Source organism: Danio rerio, chromosome 11 (assembly GCF_052040795.2).
Source record: "Danio rerio strain M-AB ecotype USA chromosome 11, GRCz13ab, whole genome shotgun sequence".
In the NCBI taxonomy this organism is placed as follows: domain Eukaryota; kingdom Metazoa; phylum Chordata; class Actinopteri; order Cypriniformes; family Danionidae; genus Danio; species Danio rerio.
In genome coordinates this window covers 4,617,501-4,630,004 of record NC_141031.1, presented here as the reverse complement: position 1 = coordinate 4,630,004, position 12,504 = coordinate 4,617,501, and the positions used below count along the sequence as shown (strand labels likewise).

The window sequence follows — 12,504 nt, the reverse complement described above, 5'->3', positions numbered from 1 at the left end:
CTTTAGTACCTAGACCACAGCTGTCCAACTCACTTCCTGGAGAGTATATCTGTATATCGATACTGGTGGGAGGCGTGCGTTGTCTTAGTGCCCCCACCAGTGCCGATATACAGCTATATCGCACTGCTAAGAGTGTGATATTGCGTTTATACAACAGTTTGACAGCATATTGTGTATATAAAAACAAAATCAAACATGGAAAGTCTCAAAAAACATTTTGATTGAGGAACTACTTTCTTCCTCATTGGATTCATCTTCTTCTTTGGCCTTAATCTCGTACGGTCGCGGCTCGGCTCTTTGGAACAAGTCCTCCATTTAGACTTGTCCATATAATAACAAATTTTTTACACATTCCGGCCAGCCTGTCGTCTGGGCCTTTCACCCTCTTACACTACGGACAATTTAGCCTACCCAATTCACCTTCAGCATGTCTTTGGACTGTGGGGGAAACCAGAGCACCTGGACGAAACTCACGCAAATGCAGGGAGAACATGCAAACTCCTCACAGACATGCCAACTGAGCTGAGGTTCGACCCAGCGACCTCCTTGCTGTGAGGCGACAGCACTACCTACTGCACCACTGCATATATATACAACCTTGTTTCATGGTTTTGGTTCAGGTAGTTTGATTGGATGATTGTCTTTCACCTCTGCATTTAGAAGACTTCAATCGTCAACACTGTTAGCCCTAAACTGATATTTCAGACATTTATGCTTGCAACCCACAAAGCTTCGGGCCGCAAACTCAAACAGTGCAAGATAAGCTTTCACAGGCAACCAGAGACATGCTCACAAAAAACATCCTATGACACACAGTGTCACCCAGAGCAAGTTATAGATGCTACTTTTCATCTCCGTTCCCCTGCCTGTTGTGCTCTTCGAACATGTTACATATCCTGTTACACACTCTGACATTTACCAGATCTTTCCTGTGTCTTTTTGAAGGAATGTGTACTACGCTGTGTGAATAGAATGGGTTAGGTTGTGGGGGGCATTTTTACAGCTGACAATGACATTGAAATAGTGGAAGTGAACTCAACAGGAGAAATCCTATCTTCAGAAAAACTGTCATACATTAAAGTCAACAGTAAATTCTAGATCAAGTGTCTGAGGTAAAGCTGCTTTCGACGGGTTCATGAATTCTAAACTGACACTGTCATCCAGGTGCCTGAATCTATATAATCATTAAAACTATTTGTCAATAAGTTACTATCCCTTGAAATAAACCAGGGGTCTCAAACTCAATTTACCTGGGGGCCGCAGGAGGCAAAGTCTGGGTGAGGCTGGGCCGCATAAGGGATTTCACAAAAAAAAGTCCTCAAATGTCATTATTAACAGTTTTAATTATTTCTTCTGAACATGAAGTGTCCTGAACATTAATAGAACATTGAGTGAAGATTATGAACAGTTCTTCTGAACATGGCATCTTTTGCCTACTTCTTGCTGCCAGAGACTTGACAGCGCTTCTTCTCACAAATCTGAACCACATTTGGCTTTAGAGCAGAAGCAGTTGAGACCCTCAGTATGGCTTGAATATGATCATCATTAAGTCTAGACCTGTACTTTGACTTATTGAAGTCCTATGGAAAAAAGTGGGGGAACTCACTCAAAACTTCCATTCCCTCACCTAAAAAAAGGCGTATATGTGTATAAATAAAACACCCCCACCCCACTCCAGTCACATCAGTCTGTACCAGTCTGTATCTACCTATAATATCAATATATATAAGATGCAGGGCAGGCATGTGCACACATAGGGCTCAACCTGTGCAGAGCACATGCCCTTTTTAGTCTTGCATAGAAAGTGCCCTTCCAAAATGATCAAAAGTGCCCCCGCGACGCGACACACCCTCGGTCCCGCCCTTCAGTAGGCACGCGATAACACCGCTCTTGAGTACGCGTGCGACAACACAGCTGATCAGAACGCGCGACAACGCGCATTGAGTGACAATAACGCTGTGTACGGATAGAATCAGCGGAGCGGGGAGCGCTCTCTCTCCCCGCTCAGCTGATTCTGTCAGAGTACAGCGGTCGGCGCGGGCCACAAAATATTGCACTGAGGGCCGCAAATCGAAGTCTAAACAATCACATTCTGCCCTTGAAAACGTACAATTTTATTATGGAACACAAATGCAGTAGTATTTGTGCATTTGTAGTGATTTTTTCCTCTGATATGACACTCTCTGTGAGTGATACAAACAATAAATGGTTCCCACGATGATACTAAAAATCACATGGATTGATAGATCTCTCAGCCAATCAAATTCGAGAACCAGTCCAGTCTCTATGTATATATATACTAAGGTTGGGCATCTAAGTTATAATGCCGATCCGATACGCATCTCGATACAAAGAATACGATCCAATATATTAGCGATACATTTGTGACATATTTCGATGCAACACGATACGATTCACACCCATATCACGATACAACGCGATAGTTCAGCACTAACTAATTAGATCAAGTTTATGAGATTATGTGAAAGAGGATGCTGTGCCATTGAATGAGTTTGATTATTTATAAACCAAGCAAAACCAAGACTTTTTTTACAAACTGGCTTTTCTCTCAGAGCCAGAGTGTCAGTTTACAGTAGAGGGCCATTTTAGAACATATAGCACATATTATTTAAGGATTTTCAAGATAAACAGAATGTATAAGTGCAATATATATTAAAAAAAAAATATATATATATATATATATGCACTCTTTCAACATAAAGGTTTACCATTGCACAACAAGAATTGTGATTTTAACTTTTCAACAAGTTTTACAAAGATAGAAAGATAGAAAGGTCGTGAACTAGCAGTGTTATGCTGCTTTGAAACATCACTGTCACTGTAAACAACAGGCTAATAAAAATATAAATAAATAAAAATTAACAGGAGGAGGTGTTTAAAACCTTCGTTCTCCGTGACACTAGGCTGAATATCTTTGCAGATGAACAATGCAATAGCATCCGTTATTGGCGTAGAGCGCACAAATCTGTTGCGCATGGAGAAAACTTTCAATGCTTTTCTCACCACTTTTGGAGCTGGTAGCTACAGTTGAAGCAGAGCAGGAAGCAGGGAAACAGGAACACTGGAAGATGCTTCCACAACAACACCGTGGCGCCGCTTCAAGTGAGATTTCAGATTAGTCGTACTGCCCGTGTATTTTACAGATGCGCGGCACATTTTGCAAATTGCAGCTGTCCTGACAAGTCGTCCATCTTTTTTGCAAAATCCATAATGTTGCCATACTTTAGATTTAAAACTCAGTGGGGAATAAAATGTTTGTTTTGCTTCTCGCGCTTTTTGAGGGCGCACCACTAGCTTCATCCGCACACCTGATACACTGAGTTGTAGTGTAAGTGTACACATCCGCAAGTCCGTTGCTAAGGCATATTTTACGTAGGTCGATTAAATTATGCGCCAAAAACAGGTTGACAACACTTGTTAATAAATAAAAAATACATTCTATATTAAAAATATAAGCTGTATCTTGGAAAAGCCGATGCATCTCGCAAAAACCGATGCATCTCGATTTGCTTCCAAAAATTTCATTCATCCTCTGCTGCTCCACCGATGCACTCGCATCGTGCACGCGCATGACCGCGTATCGATACATATCGGTTAATCTTCCCATCCCTAATATATACAGCCTTGTTTTATGATTTTGATTCAGGTAGTTTGATTGGATGATTGTCTTTCACTCCTGCATTTTGAATGAATCTTTTCTCACCAAGACTTTAAGACACTGTTAGCCCTGAACTGATATTTCAGACACCACTTCATGCACGCAACCCACAAAGCTTCGGGCCGCAAACTCAAACAGTGCAAGCTAACATTTCACCGGCATACAGAGACATGCTCACAAAAACATCCTATAACACACAGTGTGTCACCCAGAGCAAGTTATACAATCTACTTTTCATCTCCGTTCCCCTGCCTGTTGTGCTCTTCGAACATGTTGCATATCCCTTTACACACTCTGGCATTTACCAGATCTTTCCTGTGTCTTCTTGAAAGAATATGTAGTACACAGTGTGAATAGAAGGGGTTGAGTTGTGGGGGGGCTTTTTTTCTAGTTGACAATGACGTTGAAATCGTGGAAGTGAACTCAAAGGGAAAAATCCTAGCTTCAGGAAAACTGTCATTGCTGCAGTGCTATGCTGTTACCTGCAGGCTCCATATTTTCCTGTCTGTTCCTCTCAAAGTGATTCATACTCTAAAGATGGCACTTTAGAGGCTGTTGGGATTTTGGAGGTTTAAAGGAGCCTTTGTGAACAGTAGGGAGCGGGGAAGCGGCAGGCATCTGTGCTGTGAGGGCCAAAGTCCCTTAAAGGCAGGACCGTTGACTCAATGGCCATCTTGGTAATGCCTCCGGGCACATATTTTCTATGTTGGTAATACAGCTCTCTTCTACTTGAACGAGGAAAGGCTCAAAGTGTTTATCAAGATCAGGGGGTTCTTAGGGGTTTCAGCTCACTGCTTCAGCTGGAGTTGATGTGTTGCCTTAAGTGCAAAATGCTCCGTGTTTGAATCTTGTACAGCTGACACTTAATGTAGCACATTTTACGTTGAAGTTACTACTGATAAAGGGATTTTAGAGTAAAATAACCCTGATGCTGATGTTATTTTGTTTGGTTGCTTTGCATAAGTAAATATAAATGGGTCATTGTTTTGTCTGGTCTGTTTTGTCAGTAACCACTAGGGATGCTCCGATCAATCGGCTGGAGATTGGTATCAGCCGATAATCACATTTAATGACTCAATTAGTACTCGCTGATTTGGCCAATCTTATAAACCGATCACAAGTGTTTGTTTTTAACAGAGGTGTCCAAATTCGGTCCTAAAGGGCTGGTGTCCAGGAGAGTTTAGCTCCAACCTAATCAAACACACCTGAACAAGCTAATCAAGCTCTTAAGCTGCGGTCACACTTGACTTTTCTCCCCATAGACATCTGTTCATACGCACGCAAATGCGTCAGACTGGAAACGCAAAGTCATGCGTCAAGTTTCGCAGATTGCTGCGGTGCAAAGTTCAAGCTTGGTGAACTCTGACCTGCGAAATCGCATCACTTGACTGCGTGGGACCAATCGAGGATCAAAACATTACCTTTCTATACAGAAATTTAAAACATGGAGCAATCGCTACTGAAAAAAACAGCTTAAACCAGCCTAGGCTGGTTGGCTGGTTTAAGCTGGTCGACCAGGCTGGTTTTAGAGGGGTTTTGGCCATTTCCAGGCTGGTTTCCAGCCATTTCCAGCATGGTCTTAGCTGGTCAGGCTGTGAGATGACCAGCTAAAATCAGATTGACTAGCCTAGCCATAACCAGCTATGTCCAGCTTAAACCAGGCTGGTCAAGCTGGTTTTAGCTGGATTTAGCTGGTTATTTTTCAGCCTGACCAGCTAAGACCAGGCTGGAACGCAGACTAGAAATGGCCAAAACCCCTCTAAAACCAGGTTGGTCAACCAGTTAAAACCAGCCAACCAGCCTAGGCTAGTTTAAGCTGGATTTTTCAGCAGGGATCGCTCGCTTTTTTTTTTTTTTAATGTCTAATAATCTTGTTTAATCCCACCCCTTTTCGCAGCGCCGTACGACAGAATTTCGCACACACAAACTCTAGTGTGACCGCAGCTTTACTAGATATACTAGAAACTTCCTGCAGGTGTGTTGAAGCAAGTTGGAGATAAACTCTCCAGGACACTGGCCCTCCAGGACAGAGTTTGGACACCCCTGGTTTATAAGTTTACAAGCAGAGGAAGACGCACATGTGTTCAATGCTAATTCACTATACACACAACAACCACAGATATATTTCAGCAGCTGATGTGTCACACGATAACCGTGCTGATTTGCATTATCACTGGTGACAGGTAATTCTTGAAATATAAACATCATGTCCAAGATGCATCAAAACTAATAATAATAATAATAATAATAATAATAATTATTATTATTATTATTATTATTATTATTATTATTATTAGTATTATTAGTATTTGTAGAATTAGTATTATTATTATTATTATTATTATTATTATTATTATTATTATTATCATCAGTATTATTATTATTAATAATAATCTAATTTTTAGAGAAATAGCCGACAGACAAATTACAGAAAATATTAGATAATAATAAAATTAATAATAATAATAATAATAATATTAATAATAATAATAATCATAGTAATAATAATAATAATTATTATTATTATTAACATTATTATTATTATTATTATTATTATTATTATTATTATTATTATTATTATTATTATTTTATTATCATTATTATTATTATTATTAATATTTTTTTGAGAAATAGCTGACTGACAATTCACAGAAAATATTAAATATTAATAAAATTAATAATAATTATAATAATTATTATTATTATTATTAATATTATCATTATTATTATCATCATTATAATCATTATTATTATTATTATTAACAAATTACAGAAAATATTAGATAATAATAAAAGTATTAATATTAATATTAATTATATTATTATTATTATTATTAATAGTAATAATACTGATAATAATAATGATTATTATTATTATTATTATTATTATTATATTATCATTATTATTATTATTATTATTATTATTGTTAATATTTTTTGAGAAATAGCTGACAAACAATTCACAGAAAATACTAAATAATAATAAAATTAATAATAATAATAATAATAACTATTATTATTATTATTTTTATTATCATAATTATTATTATTTAATCTTGTCTCTAAACTGTCTGTTGGCTATTTCTTTAAAAAAATGAACAGTGCTCACTGGACAGACAGGTTTAAATGAAACATTTCACGTGCTTTATCACAACATGTAAATCACAAAAGCCTCCAAAAAAAATTGAAGCAATTGGATGCTTTTGATGAAGTCCAATTTGGATTTCTTTAAATGCCGGTGGTCCGGGTTGCACTGAATCAAAGGACTGAATGCATTTGGCTCCGAGCAAAGGAGGAACGTCTGAAAAAAACGTAATTTCTCTTGTAATTTTCTTAGCAGGGAACAGTTACAATGAGATGCTTGAACAGTAGGTAGCTGGTGTTTTCCAACTGGCTGTGAAAGCAAGAGATTACAGAACAAAAAAAAAAAAAAACAGACATGCTACGTATCCCTCCGCTCGGCATGTGGGTGTAGGGATGTAGTGCTTGAGACTCTTTGCTTAACACTACCTGACAACTTGGTTGACATCTCAAAGAGTTCCTTAATATATTCTTAAACCTTTTGGCATCTCTTTCCTGCCCCAAATCTCATGAATAAAGCATGAGGCCCAGTCAGCAAGTGAGCAGTAGGGGAAGGAGCCAGCCTCCATCCATCACTGTCTCCCTGCCTGCCTGGCGAGCCGGCCACATCAGCTCCCCCAATAACAGCCTCCGTCTTCCCCTGCCAGTAAACAGGTAGGAGAACCGCAAGAGCAGGTGGAGGAGAGAGGGAGGTTGCAGGCGTTTAGCAGGCCATGAATCTTCAGAAGTCAGTCCCGCCTGACCTGGCAAGGCTCGCTGTAGGTGTATGTAAAGTAGTTCTTTACCTAAAGGATCTGAAAGAGCTACGGTAACAGTTTTTTGACAGCTCGGTGAGGCATTTTGTTTTGCTTTATGTAGAAGTGCAACACTTTATACTGTCCTTTTAAAACGGTAGTTTATTAGCACGCTTAAAAAATTGTAATGATTTACCCACTCCAGGCCATCCAAGGTGACTTTTGTTTTTCGTCAATAGAAATGAATGACTAAATGCCATGTTTTTGTGTTAAAGAATCCATAATGATGATAAATATACTGTGATTTCATATTCTATTGTAATAAATACCAGGAGATCCAAATGAGGTGAAGAACAAACACATCTACATCTGTACTGAAGATGCATGTCTTGTTTCCACTGAGCGGTAGGTTACAGTTTATTACAGTACAGTATAATTGGGTACTAGCAAAGTCTCTTTAATGCAGGTAAAGGAACTCACTGGCAAATTCCAGTGAACAAAATGAGTTCGAATCTGAAATCTTGGTCAAGCGCCACATTGTCTGGTCATTGAACTGGCTCGAGGGCTTATATCACCACGATAACAGAGAGCCAATTGATTTGACTATCTTTACCAATACTTTGTGCGCAGATGCTTGGGTACCCTTTACTAAAGTTGGTGAATGATTTAATCACCTAATAATTGTGCTTTAGAGGGAACTGCTAACTAACTGCCTCACAAGACTCTTTTTTTCATGACTTCCGTGTCATGTTTACATTTACATTTAGTCATTTGGCAGACGCTCTTATCCAAAGCGACTTACAAATAAGGACAAGACAGCAATTTACACAACTATAAGAGCAACAATGAATGCTGTAACCAAGTTTCAGGTATGTAAAGAAAGTGTAAGAAGCAAAACGTTAGTATTTTTTTTTTTTTTTGTAGTAGTTAGTGGAGGAGCCAAAGAGGCAATTGCAGATTAGGAAGGAAAGTGGAGACGTTTCTTGAAGACAGCGACTGACTCTGCCGTTCTGATGCAGTTAGGGAGTTCATTCCACCAACTGGGCAGATTGAGTTCGAGAGTTCGGGAAAGTGATTTCTTCCCTTTTTGGGATGGAACCACGAGGCGACGTTCATTCACAGAACGCAAGTTTCTGGAGGGCACATAAATCTGTAGAAGTGAGAGCAGATAAGAAGGAGCAAAGCCATAAGTCGCTTTGTAAGCAAACATCAGAACTTTGAATTTGATGCGAGCAGCAACTGGCAGCCAGTGCAAACGGATGAGTAGCGGAGTGACATGTGCTCTTTTAGGTTCATTAAAGACCACTCGTGCTGCTGCGTTCTGAAGCAGCTGAAGAGGTTTGATAGAGTTTAGCTGGGAGCCCGGCTAGTAGAGAGTTGCAATAGTCCAGTCTGGAGAGAACAAGAGCTTGAACAAGGAGTTGAGCTGCATGTTCAGATAATGTGCTCCTCATGTGGACTAGAGCAGTAATTGGGCTATAAAAAGTTGGGCCTGCGCCCAACAGGTACATTTTGATTGACAGCTTTATATATCCCAAACCCGTTTATAGCCCAACATTATTCAAATGTGCACTGTCACACAGCTCTTTTGCCTTTTTTCAAGAATAAATCGTTTATATGTGTTTTAATATAATTTACATAATTTGGAACAAAGAAATCAAATAAGTCCTCTGTAACATAGTAACATCTCAGCACTCTAAATAGGCCTGGGTACACTTAGCCTTTAAATTGGCCAACACATCAATAAAATAAGTCTTTCTTAGCAAATTGAATTTAAATAAATTATGACGGGTAATTGGCAATAACGAAATTAAGATAAAGGCTCTGTGGGATTTGTTTTGCCACTTCTCTTTACAATCTGGCATAAGGCGACGGTGAAGCTGAATATTTAAAGAATAATGCTAACATTAGCCTGTATACTCTGTCTACATTATGATTTTATGGTTTTATTAATATTTATTTATAATTTTAAAACCCTTTACTCACCAAGATTAGGCTACGTGTTTTGTGGATGAACGTTATTGAATCCACTGTAAATGGCTTTAGTGCAGTCCTGCGCTCAGGATGGTGCATCCAGCAGCACCGAACACCCTTTCACTGCTGCTACAGGCCGAGATGCAGAGTTCTGATCTGGCTAAATTTGCAAGTTTTGGGTAGGATTGTTAGTTCATCACTGAATGACTGAATGATTGAGTGGGTGACCGGCCAATCGACTGACCCACCCTCCTCCTTTCCTAAACCCAACCAATTTTACCAATTGACCCACCCACCCACTTACTGTCCTAAACCCAACCGACGGTTTACAAAAGTCATCCAGAAGAAAGAAAAGCCCTTGTCTTATTTTCACCACGTTTTCAGATTTTATCACATTCTTACCCTGTTTTTCACTCATTAGTTTTATTTTTTTGGATTCTGCTTTGTCTTTACAGTCTCCATAAACGTTCACGAGATTATGTTTTCAGAATGGGCCTGGGTTGGTAAAATCAGTAGAAGGTGATCTTAGGTTGTTTTTCGGTTGTGGAATTAACTAACCGAAGTCCAACGTCTGCCTGATGTTGGGTTCTGTTGTCAGCTCGATTTTCATTTCCAACCTAAATCCAACGTCCTTACGATGTTAAACTACAACGTTAATCTGACGTCATGCTGACATCCCATGCCTGCAGGGTATTGGTCATGATGTATTTATTTATGTATTCATGTATTGATTGGTCTGTTCGAATTTTTAAGCCTAAATTCAACCCCTTGGAGCCGGCGTGACCAACCCTCTTCCTGGCGATCGAACTTCCTGCAGATTTCAGTTGCAACCAATATCAAACACACCTGCCTGTAATTATCAAGTGCTGTTCAGGTCCTAATTAATTGGTTCAGGTGTGTTTGATCAGGGTTTGAGCTGAACTTTGCAGGAAGGTCAATCTCCAGGAGCAGGGTTGAGCACCACTGTCTTAGAGGTTAAAAAAGCTCAACATAGACTATAAACGAATTAGATTATGACAATATAACCTTAACATCACCATCAAGCTTCTAACAACTACAAAAACATTTCCCTCAATGTCTAAGAATAATTCGCAAGTGCCTAATTGTAGACCCATGAAGGCTTGTGGAAAGCATACTTATTTCAAGCCTTAAACAAAAAAATGGTAAACTGGAAGTTAACACTAAAATTCGATGAATTTCGCAAATTATATTTTTGGCCCCCAAAAAAATCCATTAACCCCACGCTATTGTTACTCTAATGTGTCCTTTTCTTGTGAAGTTCTTTCAATGAAAAAGAACATAGCCATATTGTGAATTACTGATGTTATATACTTTCTGTGGAGCAGGCTAGCGTTCATGGCACAAGCTGGAATTGCAGTAGCACATTACTGAGAGATCAGAGACCAGTGCTCGGTGACTGAAGTAATACAGAGAGGTGTCATGTCACACTTTCACCTTCTCACCTCCATGTCACCCAACAACCCGGACTGTTTAATAGTAACATCAGGGGGCCAGTGCCGCTGGCAGCCAGAGATACCACCGTTAGCCTGTAGCAATATCCGTGTCAGGGCTAAGATGCACAACCTCCTGCTCGGTTGAGACAGAGGCAGTGATGAGGGAAGAATGTCTCAGCAAGAGGTGAGGCTTTAATACCGAAGATTCCATTAACCTGCTGCTAAAGATGTGTGTGTGGGTGTGAAACACTAAAGAGCTGGATTTAGTGTTGTGGAAGATGTGAAGGATAAAAATCCACAACCAACTATTTCATGTCCGTTGTCTCATACACTGCTAGCAAAGCTTTGAATAACTAATATTACTATATATATTTTATATACTACAAAATGGCATAGAATAGTGCATAAGTATGCAATTTGGGATGCACCTTATGTCTTCAAGAACAGTATGAAGTTACACCAGTCACCTGACAGGAAGCAGGAAACAAAATACAGAGAGCAGCATGGCCAATAAAATAGGGCCAAACTTTTTTGGATTGCAGAGATTGCTTTGACTGAACTTACCTTTACAAAAATCCTGTTTTGGATTATATATACACTGGTGGACAAACACTTTGGGACTTTTACAGCACACCTTGATTTTTGGACTTTTTTGAGGTATGGCACATTGAACTGTATGCTTTCAACAGATTGGGTGGTCAGACTTTATTTTGATGGTCCGTTTGTTAAATTTAAGCTACATTGCATCTACATGTCAACGAATTCTCATTAGATTATACAGAGACTGTTAGGTTGAGGTTATGGTTAGTGTAAGTTGACATGTATTTGCAAAGATTCTAGTCGGTTAAATGTGTGTCGAAGGAGCAGCATCAGCAGATATGAGGCAAACAGTCTACTAATACTCAAATGGACCATCAAAATAAAGTTTTACCAATTGGGTTTCTTGTTGTATTGTGTTGTTTTAAAGTAGTGAATGTTTGTGGATACATTTTTACAAAATTTGACACTTACAAATAGAGGTAAAGTTGGTTTTATATTGACGCATTCGCTCATTTAGAAGTCTCTATATTGTTTACCATGTTTACCAGATGCAAAAAAAAAAACGTCCTGGGCCAAATTTTATATATATATATATATATATATATATATATATATATATATATATATATATATATATATATATATATATATATATATATATATATATGATATTTCCACACATTTCTAAACATAATAGTTTTAATAACTCATCTCTAATAACTGATTTATTTTATCTTTACCATGATGAAGGTAAATAATATTTGACTAGATATTTTTCAAGACACTTCTATACAGCTTAAAGTGACATTTAAAGGCTTAACTAGGTTAATTAGGTTAACTAGCCAAGTTAAGGTAATTAGGCAAGTTATTTTATAACAATGGTTTGTTCTGAAGACTTAATGGCCTGATAATTTTGACCTTAAAGTGGTTCATAAAAAATAAAAACTGCTTTTATTCCAGCCGAAATAAAACAAATAAGTCTTTCTCCAAAAGAAAAAATATTATCAGACATACTGTGAAAATTTCCTTGCTTCCTTAAACA

General features: G+C 38.3%; 1 protein-coding gene across 8 annotated transcripts in view; it reads left to right on the top strand.

The window, feature by feature from the left end:
* The window catches only part of LOC137490698 (bis(5'-adenosyl)-triphosphatase-like), a 746,092-nt gene that overhangs the window by 492,216 nt on the left and 241,372 nt on the right, over positions 1-12,504 (top strand). The window contains exon 1 of one of the 8 annotated variants that reach the window (XR_015502305.1): positions 11,400-11,579. The exons of the other annotated variants lie outside the window; for them this stretch is intronic. The gene's annotated coding sequence lies outside the window, so the exon portion shown is untranslated. Of the gene's footprint in view, positions 1-11,399; positions 11,580-12,504 lie in introns of those variants that run through there. 8 annotated transcript variants of the gene reach the window in all.